The sequence below is a fragment of the Phalangium opilio genome, unplaced genomic scaffold, assembly GCF_054372755.1.
Source record: "Phalangium opilio isolate 3A_F unplaced genomic scaffold, DU_Popi_V2 ptg000019l_1, whole genome shotgun sequence".
In the NCBI taxonomy this organism is placed as follows: Eukaryota; Metazoa; Arthropoda; class Arachnida; order Opiliones; family Phalangiidae; genus Phalangium; species Phalangium opilio.
The window spans coordinates 3694990-3717636 of NW_028324152.1; the positions used below are offsets into that span (position 1 = coordinate 3694990).

Below are 22647 nucleotides of genomic sequence, written 5' to 3' on the forward strand. Positions count from 1 at the left end.
TCATATCGCTTCAAAGCAAGGGCTCCGTGGCTTAGTGGTTAAAGCGAAAGTCTTGTAAACAGGAGATCATGTGTTCGATTCTCGTCGGAGCCTTGCTGTTATATTACTTGAACTAGATTTCGAAGCTATTAAATTTTGAAAAATTAAAAAATAATAGTTGATTTAGATATGCATATAAGCAAACAATAGTGTAAAAGTTCCGATGTGATAATTTAGTTAATTTACTGAAATATTCAGCATTCATATCGCTTCAAAGCAAGGGCTCCGTGGCTTAGTGGTTAATGCGCCTGTCTAGTAAACAGGAGATCATGAGTTCGATTCTCGTGGAAGCCTGGTTGTTATGTTACTTGACCTAGATTTCGTAGCTATTAAATTTTGAAAAATTAAAACAATAGGGTAAATATCCGATGAGTTAATTTAGTTAAATTACTGGAATATTCAGCATTCATGTCGCTTCAAAGCAAGGGCTCCGTGGCTTAGTGGTTAAAGCGCCTGTCTAGTAAACAGGTGATCATGAGTTCGATTCTCGTCGGAGCCTCGCTGTTATGTTGGTTGAACTAGATTTCGTAGCTATATAATTTTGAAAAATTAAAATAATAGGGTAAAAATTCCGATTAGTTAATTTAGTTAAATTACTGGAATATTCAGCATTCATGTCGCTTCAAAGCAACGGCTCCGTGGCTTAGTGGTTAAAGCGCCTGTCTAGTAAACAGGAGATCATGAGTTCGATTCTCGTCGGAGCCTTGCTGTTATGTTACTTGAACTAGATTTCGTAGCTATATAATTTTGAAAAATTAAAATAATAGGGCAAAAGTTCCCATGAGATAATTTAGTTAATTTACTGAAATATTCTGCATTCATATCGCTTCAAAGCAAGGGCTCCGTGGCTTAGTGGTTAAAGCGCCAGTCTTGTAAACAGGAGATCATGTGTTCGATTCTCGTCGGATCCTTGCTGTTATATTACTTGAACTAGATTTCGAAGCTATTAAATTTTGAAAAATTAAAAATAATAGTTGATTTAGATATGCATATATGCAAACAATAGTGTAAAAGTTCCCATGAGATAATTTAGTAAATTTACTGAAATATTCAGCATTCATATCGCTTCAAAATAAGGGCTCCGTGGCTTAGTGGTTAAAGCGCCTGTCTAGTAAACAGGAGATCATGAGTTCGATTCTCGTCGGAGCCTTGCTGTTATGTTACTTGACCTACATTTCGTAGCTATTAAATTTTGAAAAATTAAAACAATAGGGTAAAAACTCCGATGAGTTAATTTAGTTAAATTACTGGAATATTCAGCATTCAAGTCGCTTCAAAGCAAGGGCTCCGTGGCTTAGTGGTTAAAGCGCCTGTCTAGTAAACAGGAGATCATGAGTTCGATTCTCGTCGGAGCCTCGCTGTTATGTTGATTGAACTAGATTTCGTAGCTATTAAATTTTGAAAAATTAAAAATAATAGTTGATTTAGATATGCATATATGCAAACAATAGTGTAAAAGTTACGTTGAGATAATTTAGTTAATTTACTGAAATATTCTGCATTCATATCGCTTCAAAGCAAGGGCTCCGTGGCTTTGTGGTTAAAGCGAAAGTCTTGTAAACAGGAGATCTTGTGTTCGATTCTCGTCGGAGCCTTGCTGTTATATTACTTGAACTAGATTTCGAAGCTATTAAATTTTGAAAAATTAAAACAATAGGGTAAAAATTCCGATGAGTTAATTTAATTAAATTACTGGAATATTCAGCATTCATGTCGCTTCAAAGCAAGGGTTCCGTGGCTTAGTGGTTAAAGCGCCTGTCTATTAAACAGGAGATCATGAGTTCGAGTCTCGTCGGTGCCTCGCTGTTATGTTACTTGAACTAGATTTCGTAGCTATACAATTTTGAAAAATTAAAATAATAGGGCAAAAGTTCCCATGAGATAATTTAGTTAATTTACTGAAATATTCTGCATTCATATTGCTTCAAAGCAAGGGCTCCGTGGCTCAGTGGTTATAGCGCCAGTCTTGTAAACAGGAGATCATGTGTTCGATTCTCGTCGGAGCCTTGCTGTTATATTACTTGACCTAGATTTCGTAGCTTTTAAATTTTGAAAAATTAAAACAATAGGGTAAAAATTCCGAGGAGTTAATTTAGTTAAATTACTGAAATATTCAGTGTTCATGTCGCTTCATAGCAAGGGCTCCGTGGCTTAGTGGTTAAAGCGCCTGTCTAGTAAACAGGCGATCATGAGTTCGATTCTCGTCGGAGCCTTGCTGTTATGTTACTTGACCTAGATTTCGTAGCTATTAAATTTTGAAAAATTAAAACAATAGGGTAAAAACTCCGATGAGTTAATTTAGTTAAATTACTGGAATATTCAGCTTTCATGTCGCTTCAAAGCAAGGGCTCCGTGGCTTAGTGGTTAAACCGCCTGTCTAGTAAACAGGAGATCATGAATTCGATTCTCGTCGGAGCCTCGCTGTTATGTTGATTGAACTAGATTTCGTAGCTATTAAATTTTGAAAAATTAAAAATAATAGTTGATTTAGATATGCATATATGCAAACAATAGTGTAAAATTACGTTGAGATAATTTAGTTAATTTACTGAAATATTCTGCATTCATATCGCTTCAAAGCAAGGGCTCCGTGGCTTAGTGGTTAAAGCGAAAGTCTTGTAAACAGGAGATCATGTGTTCGATTCTCGTCGGAGCCTTGTTTTTATATTACTTGAACTAGATTTCGAAGCTATTAAATTTTGAAAAATTAGAAATTATAGTTGATTTAGATATGCATATATGCAAAAAATAGTGTAAAAGTTCCCATGAGATAATTTAGTTAATTTACTGAAATATTCAGCATTCATATCGCTTCAAAGCAAGGGCTCCGTGGCTTAGTGGTTAAAGCGCCTGTCTAGTAAACAGGAGATCATGAGTTCGATTCTCGTCGGAGCCTTGCTGTTATGGTACTTGACCTAGATTTCGTAGCTATTAAATTTTGAAAAATTAAAACAATAGGGTAAAAATTCCGATGAGTTAATTTAATTAAATTACTGGAATATTCAGCATTCATGTCGCTTCAAAGCAAGGGCTCCGTGGCTTAGTGGTTAAAGCGCCTGTCTATTAAACAGGAGATCATGAGTTCGAGTCTCGTCGGAGCCTCGCTGTTATGTTACTTGAACTAGATTTCGTAGCTATACAATTTTGAAAAATTAAAATAATATTGCAAAAGTTCCCATGAGATAATTTAGTTAATTTACTGAAATATTCTGCATTCATATTGCTTCAAAGCAAGGGCTCCGTGGCTTAGTGGTTAAAGCGCCAGTCTTGTAAACAGGAGATCATGTGTTCGATTCTCGTCGGAGCCTTGCTGTTACATTACTTGACCTAGATTTCGTAGCTATTAAATTTTGAAAAATTAAAACAATAGGGTAAAAATTCCGAGGAGTTAATTTAGTTAAATTACTGGAATATTCAGTGTTCATGTCGCTTCAAAGCAAGGGCTCCGTGGCTCAGTGGTTATAGCGCCAGTCTTGTAAACAGGAGATCATGTGTTCGATTCTCGTCGGAGCCTTGCTGTTATATTACTTGACCTAGATTTCGTAGCTTTTAAATTTTGAAAAATTAAAACAATAGGGTAAAAATTCCGAGGAGTTAATTTAGTTAAATTACTGAAATATTCAGTGTTCATGTCGCTTCATAGCAAGGGCTCCGTGGCTTAGTGGTTAAAGCGCCTGTCTAGTAAACAGGAGATCATGAGTTCGATTCTCGTCGGAGCCTTGCTGTTATGTTACTTGACCTAGATTTCGTAGCTATTAAATTTTGAAAAATTAAAACAATAGGGTAAAAACTCCGATGAGTTAATTTAGTTAAATTACTGGAATATTCAGCATTCATGTCGCTTCAAAGCAAGGGCTCCGTGGCTTAGTGGTTAAAGCGCCTGTCTAGTAAACAGGAGATCATGAGTTCGATTCTCGTCGGAGCCTCGCTGTTATGTTGATTGAACTAGATTTCGTAGCTATTAAATTTTGAAAAATTAAAAATAATAGTTGATTTAGATATGCATATATGCAAACAATAGTGTAAAAGTTACGTTGAGATAATTTAGTTAATTTACTGAAATATTCTGCATTCATATCGCTTCAAAGCAAGGGCTCCGTGGCTTAGTGGTTAAAGCGAAAGTCTTGTAAACAGGAGATCATGTGTTCGATTCTCGTCGGAGCCTTGCTGTTATATTACTTGAACTAGATTTCGAAGCTATTAAATTTTGAAAAATTAGAAATTATAGTTGATTTAGATATGCATATATGCAAACAATAGTGTAAAAGTTCCCATGAGATAATTTAGTTAATTTACTGAAATATTCAGCATTCATATCGCTTCAAAGCAAGGGCTCCGTGGCTTAGTGGTTAAAGCGCCTGTCTAGTAAACAGGAGATCATGAGTTCGATTCTCGTCGGAGCCTTGCTGTTATGGTACTTGACCTAGATTTCGTAGCTATTAAATTTTGAAAAATTAAAACAATAGGGTAAAAATTCCGATGAGTTAATTTAATTAAATTACTGGAATATTCAGCATTCATGTCGCTTCAAAGCAAGGGCTCCGTGGCTTAGTGGTTAAAGCGCCAGTCTTGTAAACAGGAGATCATGTGTTCGATTCTCGTCGGAGCCTTGCTGTTATATTACTTGACCTAGATTTCGTAGCTATTAAATTTTGAAAAATTAAAACAATAGGGTAAAAATTCCGAGGAGTTAATTTAGTTAAATTACTGGAATATTCAGTGTTCATGTCGCTTCATAGCAAGGGCTCCGTGGCTTAGTGGTTAAAGCGCCTGTCTAGTAAACAGGAGATCATGAGTTCGATTCTCGTCGGAGCCTTGCTGTTATGTTACTTGACCTAGATTTCGTAGCTATTAAATTTTGAAAAATTAAAACAATAGGGTAAAAACTCCGATGAGTTAATTTAGTTAAATTACTGGAATATTCAGCATTCATGTCGCTTCAAAGCAAGGGCTCCGTGGCTTAGTGGTTAAAGCGCCTGTCTAGTAAACAGGAGATCATGAGTTCGATTCTCGTCGGAGCCTCGCGTTTATGTTGATTGAACTAGATTTCGTAGCTATTAAATTTTGAAAAATTAAAAATAATAGTTGATTTAGATATGCATATATGCAAAGAATAGTGTAAAAGTTACGTTGAGATAATTTAGTTAATTTACTGAAATATTTTGCATTCATATCGCTACAAAGCAAGGGCTCCGTGGCTTAGTGGTTAAAGCGAAAGTCTTGTAAACAGGAGATCATGTGTTCGATTCTCGTCGGAGCCTTGCTGTTATATTACTTGAACTATATTTCGAAGCTATTAAATTTTGAAAAATTAAAAAATAATAGTTGATTTAGATATGCATATAAGCAAACAATAGTGTAAAAGTTCAGATGTGATAATTTAGTTAATTTACTGGAATATTCAGCATTCATGTCGCTTCAAAGCAAGGGCTCCGTGGCTTAGTGGTTAAAGCGCCTGTCTAGTAAACAGGAGATCATGAGTTCGATTCTCGTCGGAGCCTCGCTGTTATGTTGATTGAACTAGATTTCGTAGCTATTAAATTTTGAAAAATTAAAAATAATAGTTGATTTAGATATGCATATATGCAAACAATAGTGTAAAAGTTACGTTGAGATAATTTAGTTAATTTACTGAAATATTCTGCATTCATATCGCTTCAAAGCAAGGGCTCCGTGGCTTAGTGGTTAAAGCGCCTGTCTAGTAAAAAGGAGATCATGAGTTCGATTCTCGTCGGAGCCTCGCTGTTATGTTGATTGAACTAGATTTCGTAGCTGTATAATTTTGAAAAATTAAAATAATAGGGCAAAAGTTCCGATGAGTTAATTTAGTTAATTTACTGAAATATTCTGCATTCATATCGCTTCAAAGCAGGGGCTCCGTGGCTTAGTGGTTAAAGCGGCTGTCTTGTAAACAGGAGATCATGTGTTCGATTCTCGTCGGAGCCTCCCTGTTATATTACTTGAACTAGATTTCGTAGCTATTAAATTTTGAAAAATTAAAAATAATAGTTGATTTAGATATGCATATATGCAAACAATAGTGTTAAAGTTACGTTGAGATAATTTAGTTAATTTACTGAAATATTCTGCATTCATATCGCTTCAAAGCAAGGGCTCCGTGGCTTAGTGGTTAAAGCGAAAGTCTTGTAAACAGGAGATCATGTGTTCGATTCTCGTCGGAGCCTTGCTGTTATATTACTTGAACTAGATTTCGAAGCTATTAAATTTTGAAAAATTAGAAATTATAGTTGATTTAGATATGCATATATGCAAACAATAGTGTAAAAGTTCTCATGAGATAATTTAGTTAATTTACTGAAATATTCAGCATTCATATCGCTTCAAAGCAAGGGCTCCGTGGCTTAGTGGTTAAAGCGCCTGTCTAGTAAACAGGAGATCATGAGTTCTATACTCGTCGGAGCCTTGCTGTTATGTTACTTGACCTAGATTTCGTAGCTATTAAATTTTGAAAAATTAAAACAATAGGGTAAAAATTCCGAGGAGTTAATTTAGATAAATTACTGGAATATTCAGTGTTCATGTCGCTTCATAGCAAGGGCTCCGTGACTTAGTGGTTAAAGCGCCTGTCTAGTAAACAGGAGATCATGAGTTCGATTCTCGTCGGAGCCTCGCTGTTATGTTACTTGAACTAGATTTCGTAGCTATATAATTTTGAAAAATTAAAATAATAGGGCAAAAGTTCCCATGAGATAATTTAGTTAATTTACTGAAATATTCTGCATTCATATCGCTTCAAACCAAGGGTTCCTTGACTTAGTGGTTAAAGCGCCTGTCTTGTAAACAGGAGATCATGTGTTTGATTCTCGTCGGAGCCTAGCTGTTATATTACTTGAACTAGATTTCGAAGCTATTAAATTTTGAAAAATTAAAAATTATAAATGATTTAGATATGCATATATGCAAACAATAGTGTAAAAGTTCCCATGAGATAATTTAGTTAATTTACTGAAATATTCAGCTTTCATATCGCTTCAAAGCAAGGGCTCCGTGGCTTAGTGGTTAAAGCGCCTGGCTAGTAAACAGGAGATCATGAGTTCGATTCTCGTCGGAGCCTTGCTGTTATGTTGCTTGACCTAGATTTCGTAGCTATTAAATTTTGAAAAATTGAAACAATAGGGTAAAAATTCCGATGAGTTAATTTAGTTAAATTACTGGAATATTCAGCATTCATGTCGCTTCAAAGCAAGGGCTCCGTGGCTTAGTGGTTAAAGCGCCTGTCTTGTAAACAGGAGATCATGAGTTCTATTCTCGTCGGAGCCTCGCTGTTATGTTACTTGAACTAGATTTCGTAGCTATTAAATTTTGAAAAATTAAAACAATAGGGTAACAAGTTGGGAAAACCAAAATATTACCTCTCCGTGTCGAGAAGATTGTATAAACTTAAGTATCCAATGTAAACGTCGACCTTTTCGCCCTCATCATATCCCGCGCTTTGCGCTTCCGCATTTAAACCTTACTCTCAACATTATCTTCCTCCATTTTACATACAAAAATCAAATACTCACAAAAAGAAGCGGCAAAAACCTGCTGGCTCTTTACAACCACTTAATTTGACTTATCCAATTTCCAACAACAAAAATTAACGGTAGTTTAATTGACAACCTACTAGCATCGAAATTCTCATTAAGAATGGCTCCCGCGGATAAAAAAGGGCAATTTTCAACTAGGTGGGCGTTATCTCATTAGATTTGAGAAATATCATTTGTCTTTTTTACCAATGCCTAACCGTTTGGATTTTTTAAAAGCAATCTTAGCACCAAAAAATATTTTTTGATACAAAATAAACGTTTTACATTCATATTAAGAATAAAACAAGAGGATAAAAATGGTCTGTCCTCCCGTAATTTTTTAAGCTTTTATCATGATTACTCTATACAACAGTAACAAGGAGTATAAACTCATTAGTGGAAGCAGTATTTTTTTCCGAAACAATCTCGCTTATGTTTATCCTCTCTAGACTTCGCTAAAAACGTAATACTCCTACGTAAAATATTAATAGACAGGCAAGGATTCATACCATTAAAGAAGGAGCGCAATATTATCCATATTTTCATTTCATATACAAAGAAAAGAAATTATTATGTTTCTAAGAGGAGCTTCCCATTTTTGTTGTTGTTTTGAAAAACATATCGCAATGCACGGGCCATGATAGATATAGGAGGCAATGAATGAAATATATCACAATGCACGCGCCTTGATAGATATAGGAGGCAATGAAGGAAATATATCGCATGCACGGGCCTTGGTAGATATAGGAGGCAATGATAATCTCTCTCTTTGCACGAGAGGTTTATCTTTAATATTTAAATAAATATAATTATTTTTAATTATTTTAATCTTCAATAATTAACATTAATAATAGTTAAATCGTTTAAAATAAAGTTATACCTATTATCATCTCAAACTTTGCTAATATTGACGTTTAAAAGGAAGGGTACCCCTCTTGCCCGCTTTCTTCAAATTTTGGGGTATATATACGATTCGTTTCCATTATAATAGTAAGGAAAAAGCGCAATTGCGAAAACCTTTGGTGGCGATCCCACCTTAGGGAGGCTAGACGTTTCTCGTAACCCTAGCTGATCGCCGCGTATATCCTAAAACCAAACGATGATGATGGAGTAGAAGCCAATGATACAGATTGGTGTCTATGTGGAATAGACGGAAGACCAGTGGATGGTGGTGTTAGAAGCCAGTGTAAGTGCAGACTGGTGTCAATGTGGGATTGACAATGAACAGAAGATGGTGGTGATTGGAAGCCAGTATGTACAGACTGGTGTCCAAGTCGAATGGACGAAGACCAGAAGATGGTGGTGATTATAAGCCAGTAAGAACAGACTGGTGTCCGTGTGGGATGGACAAAGACCAGAAGATGGTGGTGTGAGAACTCAAGTAGAGGAGCCATTTCCGTGACTGTGAAGGCAGTTCGGAAATGGCGAACACGTTTGCTCCGATACGCAAACTGCGAACGCGGTCACGTGGGTGTAACAACGGACAGACAGACAGACAGACAGACACACAGACAGACAGACAGACAGACACACAGACACGGCCGTTACAGAACCTCTCCTGGACTACGTCACACGGAGAGGTAAAAATTCCGATGAGTTAATTTAGTTAAGTTACTGGAATATTCAGCATTCATGTCGCTTCAAAGCGAGGGCTCGGTGGCTTAGTGATTAAAGCGCCTGTCTAGTAAACAGGAGATCATGAGTTCGATTCTCGTCGAAGCCTCGCTGTTATGTTACTTGAACTAGATTTCGTAGCTATTAAATTTTGAAAAATTAAAACAATAGGGTAAAAATTCCGATGAGTTAATTTAGTTAAATTACTGGAATATTCAGCATTCACTTCGCTTCAAAGCAAGGGCTCCGTGGCTTAGTGGTTAAAGCGCCTGTCTAGTAAACAGGAGATCATGAGTTCGATTCTCGTCGGAGCCTCGCTGTTATGTTGATTGAACTAGATTTCGTAGCTATATAATTTTGAAAAATTAAAATAATAGGGCAAAAGTTCCGATGAGTTAATTTAGTTAATTTACTGAAATATTCTGCATTCATATCGCTTCAAAGCAGGGGCTCCGTGGCTTAGTGGTTAAAGCGGCTGTCTTGTAAACAGGAGATCATGTGTTCGATTCTCGTCGGAGCCTACCTGTTATATTACTTGAACTAGATTTCGTAGCTATTAAATTTTGAAAAATTAAAAATAATAGTTGATTTAGATATGCATATATGCAAACAATAGTGTAAAAGTTCCCATGAGATAATTTAGTTAATTTACTGAAATATTCAGCATTCATATCGCTTCAAAGCAAGGGCTCCGTGGCTTAGTGGTTAAAGCGCCTGTCTAGTAATCAGGAGATCATGAGTTCGATTCTCGTCGGAGCCTTGCTGTTATGTTACTTGACCTAGATTTCGTAGCTATTAAATTTTGAAAAATTAAAACAATAGGGTAAAAATTCCGAGGAGTTAATTTAGTTAAATTACTGGAATATTCAGTGTTCATGTCGCTTCATAGCAAGGGCTCCGTGGCTTAGTGGTTAAAGCGCCTGTCTAGTAAACAGGAGATCATGAGTTCGATTCTCGTCGGAGCCTCGCTGTTATGTTACTTGAACTAGATTTCTTAGCTATATAATTTTGAAAAATTAAAATAATAGGGCAAAAGTTCCCACGAGATAATTTAGTTAATTTACTGAAATATTCTGCATTCATATCGCTTCAAACCAAGGGCTCCTTGGCTTAGTGGTTAAAGCGCCTGTCTTGTAAACAGGAGATCATATGTTCGATTCTCGTCGGAGCCTAGCTGTTATATTACTTGAACTAGATTTCGAAGCTATTAAATTTTGAAAAATTAAAAATTATAAATGATTTAGATATGCATATATGCAAACAATAGTGTAAAAGTTCCCATGAGATAATTTAGTTAATTTACTGAAATATTCAGCATTCATATCGCTTCAAAGCAATGGCTCCGTGGCTTAGTGGTTAAAGCGCCTGTCTAGTAAACAGGAGATCATGAGTTCGATTCTCGTCGGAGCCTCGCTGTTATGTTACTTGAACTAGATTTCGTAGCTATTAAATTTTGAAAAATTAAAACAATAGGGTAAAAATTCCGATGAGTTAATTTAGTTAAATTACTGGAATATTCAGCATTCATGTCGCTTCAAAGCGAGGGCTCCGTGGCTTAGTGATTAAAGCGCCTGTCTAGTAAACAGGAGATCATGAGTTCGATTCTCGTCGGAGCCTCGCTGTTATGTTGATTGAACTAGATTTCGTAGCTATATAATTTTGAAAAATTAAAATAATAGGGCAAAAGTTCCGATGAGTTAATTTAGTTAATTTACTGAAATATTCTGCATTCATATCGCTTCAAAGCAGGGGCTCCGTGGCTTAGTGGTTAAAGCGGCTGTCTTGTAAACAGGAGATCATGTGTTCGATTCTCGTCGGAGCCTCCCTGTTATATTACTTGAACTAGATTTCGTAGCTATTAAATTTTGAAAAATTAAAAATAATAGTACTCGGTCCCTGTTTGTCGTAGCCCAAAGTTTTTAGTATGGTTAGATGGGGGACAATTTGGACTATAACATATCCTAAGGACATCCCCGTATCTCTAGTAGATACAGAGTTATGGGCCTGCAAAGTATAGTCTAATGCAATTCCTATGGAGGGGTTGTTTGTTTACGCTTAGCTTAATTACTCGGCCCCTGTTTGTCGTAGCTCAATGTTTTTAGTATGGTTAGATGGGGGACAAATTGAACTATAACATACTCAAAGGAAATCCCCGTATCTCCAGTAGAAACAGAGTTACGAGCCTGCAAAGTATAGTCTAATGCATTTCCTATGGAGGGGTTGTTTCTTTACGTTTTGCTTAAGTACTCGGCCCCTGTTTGTCGTAGCCCAAAGATTTTAGTATGGTTAGATGGACGACAAATTGGACTATAACATATCCTAAGGACATCCCCGTATCTCTAGTAGACACAGAGTTATGGGCCTGCAAATTATAGTCTAATGCATTTCCTATGGACGGGTTGTTTGTTTACGTTTAGCATAATTACTCGACCCCTGTTTGTCGTAGCTCAATGTTTTTAGTATGGTTAGATGGGGGACAAATTGGACTATAACATACTCAAAGGACATCCCCGTATCTCCAGTAGAAACAGAGTTACGAGCCTGCAAAGTATAGTCTAATGCATTTCCTATGGAGGGGGTTTGTTTCGTTACGTTTTGCTTAAGTACTCGGTCCCTGTTTGTCGTAGCCCAAAGTTTTTAGTATGGTTAGATGGGGGACAATTTGGACTATAACATATCCTAAGGACATCCCCGTATCTCTAGTAGATACAGAGTTATGGGCCTGCAAAGTATAGTCTAATGCAATTCCTATGGAGGGGTTGTTTGTTTACGCTTAGCTTAATTACTCGGCCCCTGTTTGTCGTAGCTCAATGTTTTTAGTATGGTTAGATGGGGGACAAATTGAACTATAACATACTCAAAGGAAATCCCCGTATCTCCAGTAGAAACAGAGTTACGAGCCTGCAAAGTATAGTCTAATGCATTTCCTATGGAGGGGTTGTTTCTTTACGTTTTGCTTAAGTACTCGGCCCCTGTTTGTCGTAGCCCAAAGATTTTAGTATGGTTAGATGGACGACAAATTGGACTATAACATATCCTAAGGACATCCCCGTATCTCTAGTAGACACAGAGTTATGGGCCTGCAAATTATAGTCTAATGCATTTCCTATGGACGGGTTGTTTGTTTACGTTTAGCATAATTACTCGACCCCTGTTTGTCGTAGCTCAATGTTTTTAGTATGGTTAGATGGGGGACAAATTGGACTATAACATACTCAAAGGACATCCCCGTATCTCCAGTAGAAACAGAGTTACGAGCCTGCAAAGTATAGTCTAATGCATTTCCTATGGAGGGGGTTTGTTTCGTTACGTTTTGCTTAAGTACTCGGTCCCTGTTTGTCGTAGCCCAAAGTTTTTAGTATGGTTAGATGGGGGACAATTTGGACTATAACATATCCTAAGGACATCCCCGTATCTCTAGTAGATACAGAGTTATGGGCCTGCAAAGTATAGTCTAATGCATTTCCTATGGAGGGGGTTTGTTTCGTTACGTTTTGCTTAAGTACTCGGTCCCTGTTTGTCGTAGCCCAAAGTTTTTAGTATGGTTAGATGGGGGACAATTTGGACTATAACATATCCTAAGGACATCCCCGTATCTCTAGTAGATACAGAGTTATGGGCCTGCAAAGTATAGTCTAATGCAATTCCTATGGAGGGGTTGTTTGTTTACGCTTAGCTTAATTACTCGGCCCCTGTTTGTCGTAGCTCAATGTTTTTAGTATGGTTAGATGGGGGACAAATTGAACTATAACATACTCAAAGGAAATCCCCGTATCTCCAGTAGAAACAGAGTTACGAGCCTGCAAAGTATAGTCTAATGCATTTCCTATGGAGGGGTTGTTTCTTTACGTTTTGCTTAAGTACTCGGCCAATGTTTGTCGTAGCCCAAAGATTTTAGTATGGTTAGATGGACGACAAATTGGACTATAACATATCCTAAGGACATCCCCGTATCTCTAGTAGACACAGAGTTATGGGCCTGCAAATTATAGTCTAATGCATTTCCTATGGACGGGTTGTTTGTTTACGTTTAGCATAATTACTCGACCCCTGTTTGTCGTAGCTCAATGTTTTTAGTATGGTTAGATGGGGGACAAATTGGACTATAACATACTCAAAGGACATCCCCGTATCTCCAGTAGAAACAGAGTTACGAGCCTGCAAAGTATAGTCTAATGCATTTCCTATGGAGGGGGTTTGTTTCGTTACATTTTGCTTAAGTACTCGGTCCCTGTTTGTCGTAGCCCAAAGTTTTTAGTATGGTTAGATGGGGGACAATTTGGACTATAACATATCCTAAGGACATCCCCGTATCTCTAGTAGATACAGAGTTATGGGCCTGCAAAGTATAGTCTAATGCAATTCCTATGGAGGGGTTGTTTGTTTACGCTTAGCTTAATTACTCGGCCCCTGTTTGTCGTAGCTCAATGTTTTTAGTATGGTTAGATGGGGGACAAATAAACTATAACATACTCAAAGGAAATCCCCGTATCTCCAGTAGAAACAGAGTTACGAGCCTGCAAAGTATAGTCTAATGCATTTCCTATGGAGGGGTTGTTTCTTTACGTTTTGCTTAAGTACTCGGCCCCTGTTTGTCGTAGCCCAAAGATTTTAGTATGGTTAGATGGACGACAAATTGGACTATAACATATCCTAAGGACATCCCCGTATCTCTAGTAGACACAGAGTTATGGGCCTGCAAATTATAGTCTAATGCATTTCCTATGGACGGGTTGTTTGTTTACGCTTAGCTTAATTACTCGGCCCCTGTTTGTCGTAGCTCAATGTTTTTAGTATGGTTAGATGGGGGACAAATTGAACTATAACATACTCAAAGGAAATCCCCGTATCTCCAGTAGAAACAGAGTTACGAGCCTGCAAAGTATAGTCTAATGCATTTCCTATGGAGGGGTTGTTTCTTTACGTTTTGCTTAAGTACTCGGCCCCTGTTTGTCGTAGCCCAAAGATTTTAGTATGGTTAGATGGACGACAAATTGGACTATAACATATCCTAAGGACATCCCCGTATCTCTAGTAGACACAGAGTTATGGGCCTGCAAATTATAGTCTAATGCATTTCCTATGGACGGGTTGTTTGTTTACGTTTAGCATAATTACTCGACCCCTGTTTGTCGTAGCTCAATGTTTTTAGTATGGTTAGATGGGGGACAAATTGGGCTATAACATACTCAAAGGACATCCCCGTATCTCCAGTAGAAACAGAGTTACGAGCCTGCAAAGTATAGTCTAATGCATTTCCTATGGAGGGGGTTTGTTTCGTTACGTTTTGCTTAAGTACTCGGTCCCTGTTTGTCGTAGCCCAAAGTTTTTAGTATGGTTAGATGGGGGACAATTTGGACTATAACATATCCTAAGGACATCCCCGTATCTCTAGTAGATACAGAGTTATGGGACTGCAAAGTATAGTCTAATGCAATTCCTATGGAGGCGTTGTTTTTTACGCTTAGCTTAATTACTCGGCCCCTGTTTGTCGTAGCTCAATGTTTTTAGTATGGTTAGATGGGGGACAAATTGAACTATAACATACTCAAAGGAAATCCCCGTATCTCCAGTAGAAACAGAGTTACGAGCCTGCAAAGTATAGTCTAATGCATTTCCTATGGAGGGGTTGTTTCTTTACGTTTTGCTTAAGTACTCGGCCCCTGTTTGTCGTAGCCCAAAGATTTTAGTATGGTTAGATGGACGACAAATTGGACTATAACATATCCTAAGGACATCCCCGTATCTCTAGTAGACACAGAGTTATGGGCCTGCAAATTATAGTCTAATGCATTTCCTATGGACGGGTTGTTTGTTTACGTTTAGCATAATTACTCGACCCCTGTTTGTCGTAGCTCAATGTTTTTAGTATGGTTAGATGGGGGACAAATTGGACTATAACATACTCAAAGGACATCCCCGTATCTCCAGTAGAAACAGAGTTACGAGCCTGCAAAGTATAGTCTAATGCATTTCCTATGGAGGGGGTTTGTTTCGTTACGTTTTGCTTAAGTACTCGGTCCCTGTTTGTCGTAGCCCAAAGTTTTTAGTATGGTTAGATGGGGGACAATTTGGACTATAACATATCCTAAGGACATCCCCGTATCTCTAGTAGATACAGAGTTATGGGCCTGCAAAGTATAGTCTAATGCAATTCCTATGGAGGGGTTGTTTGTTTACGCTTAGCTTAATTACTCGGCCCCTGTTTGTCGTAGCTCAATGTTTTTAGTATGGTTAGATGGGGGACAAATTGAACTATAACATACTCAAAGGAAATCCCCGTATCTCCAGTAGAAACAGAGTTACGAGCCTGCAAAGTATAGTCTAATGCATTTCCTATGGAGGGGTTGTTTCTTTACGTTTTGCTTAAGTACTCGGCCCCTGTTTGTCGTAGCCCAAAGATTTTAGTATGGTTAGATGGACGACAAATTGGACTATAACATATCCTAAGGACATCCCCGTATCTCTAGTAGACACAGAGTTATGGGCCTGCAAATTATAGTCTAATGCATTTCCTATGGACGGGTTGTTTGTTTACGTTTAGCATAATTACTCGACCCCTGTTTGTCGTAGCTCAATGTTTTTAGTATGGTTAGATGGGGGACAAATTGAACTATAACATACTCAAAGGACATCCCCGTATCTCCAGTAGAAACAGAGTTACGAGCCTGCAAAGTATAGTCTAATGCATTTCCTATGGAGGGGGTTTGTTTCGTTACGTTTTGCTTAAGTACTCGGTCCCTGTTTGTCGTAGCCCAAAGTTTTTAGTATGGTTAGATGGGGGACAATTTGGACTATAACATATCCTAAGGACATCCCCGTATCTCTAGTAGATACAGAGTTATGGGCCTGCAAAGTATAGTCTAATGCAATTCCTATGGAGGGGTTGTTTGTTTACGCTTAGCTTAATTACTCGGCCCCTGTTTGTCGTAGCTCAATGTTTTTAGTATGGTTAGATGGGGGACAAATTGAACTATAACATACTCAAAGGAAATCCCCGTATCTCCAGTAGAAACAGAGTTACGAGCCTGCAAAGTATAGTCTAATGCATTTCCTATGGAGGGGTTGTTTCTTTACGTTTTGCTTAAGTACTCGGCCCCTGTTTGTCGTAGCCCAAAGATTTTAGTATGGTTAGATGGACGACAAATTGGACTATAACATATCCTAAGGACATCCCCGTATCTCTAGTAGACACAGAGTTATGGGCCTGCAAATTATAGTCTAATGCATTTCCTATGGACGGGTTGTTTGTTTACGTTTAGCATAATTACTCGACCCCTGTTTGTCGTAGCTCAATGTTTTTAGTATGGTTAGATGGGGGACAAATTGGACTATAACATACTCAAAGGACATCCCCGTATCTCCAGTAGAAACAGAGTTACGAGCCTGCAAAGTATAGTCTAATGCATTTCCTATGGAGGGGGTTTGTTTCGTTACGTTTTGCTTAAGTACTCGGTCCCTGTTTGTCGTAGCCCAAAGTTTTTAGTATGGTTAGATGGGGGACAATTTGGACTATAACATATCCTAAGGACATCCCCGTATCTCTAGTAGATACAGAGTTATGGGCCTGCAAAGTATAGTCTAATGCAATTCCTATGGAGGGGTTGTTTGTTTACGCTTAGCTTAATTACTCGGCCCCTGTTTGTCGTAGCTCAATGTTTTTAGTATGGTTAGATGGGGGACAAATTGAACTATAACATACTCAAAGGAAATCCCCGTATCTCCAGTAGAAACAGAGTTACGAGCCTGCAAAGTATAGTCTAATGCATTTCCTATGGAGGGGTTGTTTCTTTACGTTTTGCTTAAGTACTCGGCCCCTGTTTGTCGTAGCCCAAAGATTTTAGTATGGTTAGATGGACGACAAATTGGACTATAACATATCCTAAGGACATCCCCGTATCTCTAGTAGACACAGAGTTATGGGCCTGCAAATTATAGTCTAATGCATTTCCTATGGACGGGTTGTTTGTTTACGTTTAGCATAATTACTCGACCCCTGTTTGTCGTAGCTCAATGTTTTTAGTATGGTTAGATGGGGGACAAATTGAACTATAACATACTCAAAGGACATCCCCGTATCTCCAGTAGAAACAGAGTTACGAGCCTGCAAAGTATAGTCTAATGCATTTCCTATGGAGGGGGTTTGTTTCGTTACGTTTTGCTTAAGTACTCGGTCCCTGTTTGTCGTAGCCCAAAGTTTTTAGTATGGTTAGATGGGGGACAATTTGGACTATAACATATCCTAAGGACATCCCCGTATCTCTAGTAGATACAGAGTTATGGGCCTGCAAAGTATAGTCTAATGCAATTCCTATGGAGGGGTTGTTTGTTTACGCTTAGCTTAATTACTCGGCCCCTGTTTGTCGTAGCTCAATGTTTTTAGTATGGTTAGATGGGGGACAAATTGAACTATAACATACTCAAAGGAAATCCCCGTATCTCCAGTAGAAACAGAGTTACGAGCCTGCAAAGTATAGTCTAATGCATTTCCTATGGAGGGGTTGTTTCTTTACGTTTTGCTTAAGTACTCGGCCCCTGTTTGTCGTAGCCCAAAGATTTTAGTATGGTTAGATGGACGACAAATTGGACTATAACATATCCTAAGGACATCCCCGTATCTCTAGTAGACACAGAGTTATGGGCCTGCAAATTATAGTCTAATGCATTTCCTATGGACGGGTTGTTTGTTTACGTTTAGCATAATTACTCGACCCCTGTTTGTCGTAGCTCAATGTTTTTAGTATGGTTAGATGGGGGACAAATTGGACTATAACATACTCAAAGGACATCCCCGTATCTCCAGTAGAAACAGAGTTACGAGCCTGCAAAGTATAGTCTAATGCATTTCCTATGGAGGGGGTTTGTTTCGTTACGTTTTGCTTAAGTACTCGGTCCCTGTTTGTCGTAGCCCAAAGTTTTTAGTATGGTTAGATGGGGGACAATTTGGACTATAACATATCCTAAGGACATCCCCGTATCTCTAGTAGATACAGAGTTATGGGCCTGCAAAGTATAGTCTAATGCAATTCCTATGGAGGGGTTGTTTGTTTACGCTTAGCTTAATTACTCGGCCCCTGTTTGTCGTAGCTCAATGTTTTTAGTATGGTTAGATGGGGGACAAATTGAACTATAACATACTCAAAGGAAATCCCCGTATCTCCAGTAGAAACAGAGTTACGAGCCTGCAAAGTATAGTCTAATGCATTTCCTATGGAGGGGTTGTTTCTTTACGTTTTGCTTAAGTACTCGGCCCCTGTTTGTCGTAGCCCAAAGATTTTAGTATGGTTAGATGGACGACAAATTGGACTATAACATATCCTAAGGACATCCCCGTATCTCTAGTAGACACAGAGTTATGGGCCTGCAAATTATAGTCTAATGCATTTCCTATGGACGGGTTGTTTGTTTACGTTTAGCATAATTACTCGACCCCTGTTTGTCGTAGCTCAATGTTTTTAGTATGGTTAGATGGGGGACAAATTGAACTATAACATACTCAAAGGACATCCCCGTATCTCCAGTAGAAACAGAGTTACGAGCCTGCAAAGTATAGTCTAATGCATTTCCTATGGAGGGGGTTTGTTTCGTTACGTTTTGCTTAAGTACTCGGTCCCTGTTTGTCGTAGCCCAAAGTTTTTAGTATGGTTAGATGGGGGACAATTTGGACTATAACATATCCTAAGGACATCCCCGTATCTCTAGTAGATACAGAGTTATGGGCCTGCAAAGTATAGTCTAATGCAATTCCTATGGAGGGGTTGTTTGTTTACGCTTAGCTTAATTACTCGGCCCCTGTTTGTCGTAGCTCAATGTTTTTAGTATGGTTAGATGGGGGACAAATTGAACTATAACATACTCAAAGGAAATCCCCGTATCTCCAGTAGAAACAGAGTTACGAGCCTGCAAAGTATAGTCTAATGCATTTCCTATGGAGGGGTTGTTTCTTTACGTTTTGCTTAAGTACTCGGCCCCTGTTTGTCGTAGCCCAAAGATTTTAGTATGGTTAGATGGACGACAAATTGGACTATAACATATCCTAAGGACATCCCCGTATCTCTAGTAGACACAGAGTTATGGGCCTGCAAATTATAGTCTAATGCATTTCCTATGGACGGGTTGTTTGTTTACGTTTAGCATAATTACTCGACCCCTGTTTGTCGTAGCTCAATGTTTTTAGTATGGTTAGATGGGGGACAAATTGGACTATAACATACTCAAAGGACATCCCCGTATCTCCAGTAGAAACAGAGTTACGAGCCTGCAAAGTATAGTCTAATGCATTTCCTATGGAGGGGGTTTGTTTCGTTACGTTTTGCTTAAGTACTCGGTCCCTGTTTGTCGTAGCCCAAAGTTTTTAGTATGGTTAGATGGGGGACAATTTGGACTATAACATATCCTAAGGACATCCCCGTATCTCTAGTAGATACAGAGTTATGGGCCTGCAAAGTATAGTCTAATGCAATTCCTATGGAGGGGTTGTTTGTTTACGCTTAGCTTAATTACTCGGCCCCTGTTTGTCGTAGCTCAATGTTTTTAGTATGGTTAGATGGGGGACAAATAAACTATAACATACTCAAAGGAAATCCCCGTATCTCCAGTAGAAACAGAGTTACGAGCCTGCAAAGTATAGTCTAATGCATTTCCTATGGAGGGGTTGTTTCTTTACGTTTTGCTTAAGTACTCGGCCCCTGTTTGTCGTAGCCCAAAGATTTTAGTATGGTTAGATGGACGACAAATTGGACTATAACATATCCTAAGGACATCCCCGTATCTCTAGTAGACACAGAGTTATGGGCCTGCAAATTATAGTCTAATGCATTTCCTATGGACGGGTTGTTTGTTTACGCTTAGCTTAATTACTCGGCCCCTGTTTGTCGTAGCTCAATGTTTTTAGTATGGTTAGATGGGGGACAAATTGAACTATAACATACTCAAAGGAAATCCCCGTATCTCCAGTAGAAACAGAGTTACGAGCCTGCAAAGTATAGTCTAATGCATTTCCTATGGAGGGGTTGTTTCTTTACGTTTTGCTTAAGTACTCGGCCCCTGTTTGTCGTAGCCCAAAGATTTTAGTATGGTTAGATGGACGACAAATTGGACTATAACATATCCTAAGGACATCCCCGTATCTCTAGTAGACACAGAGTTATGGGCCTGCAAATTATAGTCTAATGCATTTCCTATGGACGGGTTGTTTGTTTACGTTTAGCATAATTACTCGACCCCTGTTTGTCGTAGCTCAATGTTTTTAGTATGGTTAGATGGGGGACAAATTGGACTATAACATACTCAAAGGACATCCCCGTATCTCCAGTAGAAACAGAGTTACGAGCCTGCAAAGTATAGTCTAATGCATTTCCTATGGAGGGGGTTTGTTTCGTTACGTTTTGCTTAAGTACTCGGTCCCTGTTTGTCGTAGCCCAAAGTTTTTAGTATGGTTAGATGGGGGACAATTTGGACTATAACATATCCTAAGGACATCCCCGTATCTCTAGTAGATACAGAGTTATGGGCCTGCAAAGTATAGTCTAATGCAATTCCTATGGAGGGGTTGTTTGTTTACGCTTAGCTTAATTACTCGGCCCCTGTTTGTTGTAGCTCAATGTTTTTAGTATGGTTAGATGGGGGACAAATTGAACTATAACATACTCAAAGGAAATCCCCGTATCTCCAGTAGAAACAGAGTTACGAGCCTGCAAAGTATAGTCTAATGCATTTCCTATGGAGGGGTTGTTTCTTTACGTTTTGCTTAAGTACTCGGCCCCTGTTTGTCGTAGCCCAAAGATTTTAGTATGGTTAGATGGACGACAAATTGGACTATAACATATCCTAAGGACATCCCCGTATCTCTAGTAGACACAGAGTTATGGGTCTGCAAATTATAGTCTAATGCATTTCCTATGGACGGGTTGTTTGTTTACGTTTAGCATAATTACTCGACCCCTGTTTGTCGTAGCTCAATGTTTTTAGTATGGTTAGATGGGGGACAAATTGGACTATAACATACTCAAAGGACATCCCCGTATCTCCAGTAGAAACAGAGTTACGAGCCTGCAAAGTATAGTCTAATGCATTTCCTATGGAGGGGGTTTGTTTCGTTACGTTTTGCTTAAGTACTCGGTCCCTGTTTGTCGTAGCCCAAAGTTTTTAGTATGGTTAGATGGGGGACAATTTGGACTATAACATATCCTAAGGACATCCCCGTATCTCTAGTAGATACAGAGTTATGGGCCTGCAAAGTATAGTCTAATGCAATTCCTATGGAGGGGTTGTTTGTTTACGCTTAGCTTAATTACTCGGCCCCTGTTTGTCGTAGCTCAATGTTTTTAGTATGGTTAGATGGGGGACAAATTGAACTATAACATACTCAAAGGAAATCCCCGTATCTCCAGTAGAAACAGAGTTACGAGCCTGCAAAGTATAGTCTAATGCATTTCCTATGGAGGGGTTGTTTCTTTACGTTTTGCTTAAGTACTCGGCCCCTGTTTGTCGTAGCCCAAAGATTTTAGTATAGTTAGATGGACGACAAATTGGACTATAACATATCCTAAGGACATCCCCGTATCTCTAGTAGACACAGAGTTATGGGCCTGCAAATTATAGTCTAATGCATTTCCTATGGACGGGTTGTTTGTTTACGTTTAGCATAATTACTCGACCCCTGTTTGTCGTAGCTCAATGTTTTTAGTATGGTTAGATTTGGGACAAATTGGACTATAACATACTCAAAGGACATCCCCGTATCTCCAGTAGAAACAGAGTTACGAGCCTGCAAAGTATAGTCTAATGCATTTCCTATGGAGGGGGTTTGTTTCGTTACGTTTTGCTTAAGTACTCGGTCCCTGTTTGTCGTAGCCCAAAGTTTTTAGTATGGTTAGATGGGGGACAATTTGGACTATAACATATCCTAAGGACATCCCCGTATCTCTAGTAGATACAGAGTTATGGGCCTGCAAAGTATAGTCTAATGCAATTCCTATGGAGGGGTTGTTTGTTTACGCTTAGCTTAATTACTCGGCCCCTGTTTGTCGTAGCTCAATGTTTTTAGTATGGTTAGATGGGGGACAAATTGAACTATAACATACTCAAAGGAAATCCCCGTATCTCCAGTAGAAACAGAGTTACGAGCCTGCAAAGTATAGTCTAATGCATTTCCTATTTAGGGGTTGTTTCTTTACGTTTTGCTTAAGTACTCGGCCCCTGTTTGTCGTAGCCCAAAGATTTTAGTATGGTTAGATGGACGACAAATTGGACTATAACATATCCTAAGGACATCCCCGTATCTCTAGTAGACACAGAGTTATGGGCCTGCAAATTATAGTCTAATGCATTTCCTATGGACGGGTTGTTTGTTTACGTTTAGCATAATTACTCGACCCCTGTTTGTCGTAGCTCAATGTTTTTAGTATGGTTAGATGGGGGACAAATTGAACTATAACATACTCAAAGGACATCCCCGTATCTC

The 22647-nt window shown here is 38.6% G+C and overlaps 23 non-coding genes across 23 annotated transcripts; all 23 read left to right on the plus strand.

The window, feature by feature from the left end:
- The first annotated feature begins 465 nt into the window (after nt 1–465).
- On the plus strand, nt 466–538 carry TRNAT-AGU (transfer RNA threonine (anticodon AGU)). The gene has a single exon. It is a non-coding gene; the product is annotated as a tRNA-Thr (tRNA).
- A 133-nt stretch (nt 539–671) lies between these two features.
- Nucleotides 672–744, plus strand: TRNAT-AGU (transfer RNA threonine (anticodon AGU)). The gene has a single exon. It is a non-coding gene; the product is annotated as a tRNA-Thr (tRNA).
- A 372-nt stretch (nt 745–1116) lies between these two features.
- Nucleotides 1117–1189, plus strand: TRNAT-AGU (transfer RNA threonine (anticodon AGU)). Its single transcript has one exon. It is a non-coding gene; the product is annotated as a tRNA-Thr (tRNA).
- Nucleotides 1190–1322: 133 nt separating this feature from the next.
- Nucleotides 1323–1395, plus strand: TRNAT-AGU (transfer RNA threonine (anticodon AGU)). Its single transcript has one exon. It is a non-coding gene; the product is annotated as a tRNA-Thr (tRNA).
- Nucleotides 1396–1767: 372 nt separating this feature from the next.
- Nucleotides 1768–1840, plus strand: TRNAN-AUU (transfer RNA asparagine (anticodon AUU)). Its single transcript has one exon. It is a non-coding gene; the product is annotated as a tRNA-Asn (tRNA).
- A 339-nt stretch (nt 1841–2179) lies between these two features.
- Nucleotides 2180–2252, plus strand: TRNAT-AGU (transfer RNA threonine (anticodon AGU)). Its single transcript has one exon. It is a non-coding gene; the product is annotated as a tRNA-Thr (tRNA).
- Nucleotides 2253–2862: 610 nt separating this feature from the next.
- On the plus strand, nt 2863–2935 carry TRNAT-AGU (transfer RNA threonine (anticodon AGU)). The gene has a single exon. It is a non-coding gene; the product is annotated as a tRNA-Thr (tRNA).
- A 133-nt stretch (nt 2936–3068) lies between these two features.
- Nucleotides 3069–3141, plus strand: TRNAN-AUU (transfer RNA asparagine (anticodon AUU)). Its single transcript has one exon. It is a non-coding gene; the product is annotated as a tRNA-Asn (tRNA).
- Nucleotides 3142–3274: 133 nt separating this feature from the next.
- On the plus strand, nt 3275–3347 carry TRNAT-UGU (transfer RNA threonine (anticodon UGU)). The gene has a single exon. It is a non-coding gene; the product is annotated as a tRNA-Thr (tRNA).
- Nucleotides 3348–3686: 339 nt separating this feature from the next.
- On the plus strand, nt 3687–3759 carry TRNAT-AGU (transfer RNA threonine (anticodon AGU)). The gene has a single exon. It is a non-coding gene; the product is annotated as a tRNA-Thr (tRNA).
- A 133-nt stretch (nt 3760–3892) lies between these two features.
- TRNAT-AGU (transfer RNA threonine (anticodon AGU)) lies at nt 3893–3965 on the plus strand. The gene has a single exon. It is a non-coding gene; the product is annotated as a tRNA-Thr (tRNA).
- Nucleotides 3966–4370: 405 nt separating this feature from the next.
- TRNAT-AGU (transfer RNA threonine (anticodon AGU)) lies at nt 4371–4443 on the plus strand. Its single transcript has one exon. It is a non-coding gene; the product is annotated as a tRNA-Thr (tRNA).
- A 133-nt stretch (nt 4444–4576) lies between these two features.
- TRNAT-UGU (transfer RNA threonine (anticodon UGU)) lies at nt 4577–4649 on the plus strand. The gene has a single exon. It is a non-coding gene; the product is annotated as a tRNA-Thr (tRNA).
- Nucleotides 4650–4782: 133 nt separating this feature from the next.
- Nucleotides 4783–4855, plus strand: TRNAT-AGU (transfer RNA threonine (anticodon AGU)). Its single transcript has one exon. It is a non-coding gene; the product is annotated as a tRNA-Thr (tRNA).
- Nucleotides 4856–4988: 133 nt separating this feature from the next.
- TRNAT-AGU (transfer RNA threonine (anticodon AGU)) lies at nt 4989–5061 on the plus strand. Its single transcript has one exon. It is a non-coding gene; the product is annotated as a tRNA-Thr (tRNA).
- Nucleotides 5062–5467: 406 nt separating this feature from the next.
- TRNAT-AGU (transfer RNA threonine (anticodon AGU)) lies at nt 5468–5540 on the plus strand. Its single transcript has one exon. It is a non-coding gene; the product is annotated as a tRNA-Thr (tRNA).
- A 1501-nt stretch (nt 5541–7041) lies between these two features.
- TRNAT-AGU (transfer RNA threonine (anticodon AGU)) lies at nt 7042–7114 on the plus strand. Its single transcript has one exon. It is a non-coding gene; the product is annotated as a tRNA-Thr (tRNA).
- A 133-nt stretch (nt 7115–7247) lies between these two features.
- On the plus strand, nt 7248–7320 carry TRNAT-UGU (transfer RNA threonine (anticodon UGU)). The gene has a single exon. It is a non-coding gene; the product is annotated as a tRNA-Thr (tRNA).
- A 2104-nt stretch (nt 7321–9424) lies between these two features.
- Nucleotides 9425–9497, plus strand: TRNAT-AGU (transfer RNA threonine (anticodon AGU)). Its single transcript has one exon. It is a non-coding gene; the product is annotated as a tRNA-Thr (tRNA).
- Nucleotides 9498–9869: 372 nt separating this feature from the next.
- On the plus strand, nt 9870–9942 carry TRNAT-AGU (transfer RNA threonine (anticodon AGU)). Its single transcript has one exon. It is a non-coding gene; the product is annotated as a tRNA-Thr (tRNA).
- A 133-nt stretch (nt 9943–10075) lies between these two features.
- On the plus strand, nt 10076–10148 carry TRNAT-AGU (transfer RNA threonine (anticodon AGU)). Its single transcript has one exon. It is a non-coding gene; the product is annotated as a tRNA-Thr (tRNA).
- A 372-nt stretch (nt 10149–10520) lies between these two features.
- TRNAT-AGU (transfer RNA threonine (anticodon AGU)) lies at nt 10521–10593 on the plus strand. The gene has a single exon. It is a non-coding gene; the product is annotated as a tRNA-Thr (tRNA).
- A 133-nt stretch (nt 10594–10726) lies between these two features.
- Nucleotides 10727–10799, plus strand: TRNAT-AGU (transfer RNA threonine (anticodon AGU)). Its single transcript has one exon. It is a non-coding gene; the product is annotated as a tRNA-Thr (tRNA).
- The last annotated feature ends 11848 nt before the right edge of the window (nt 10800–22647 follow it).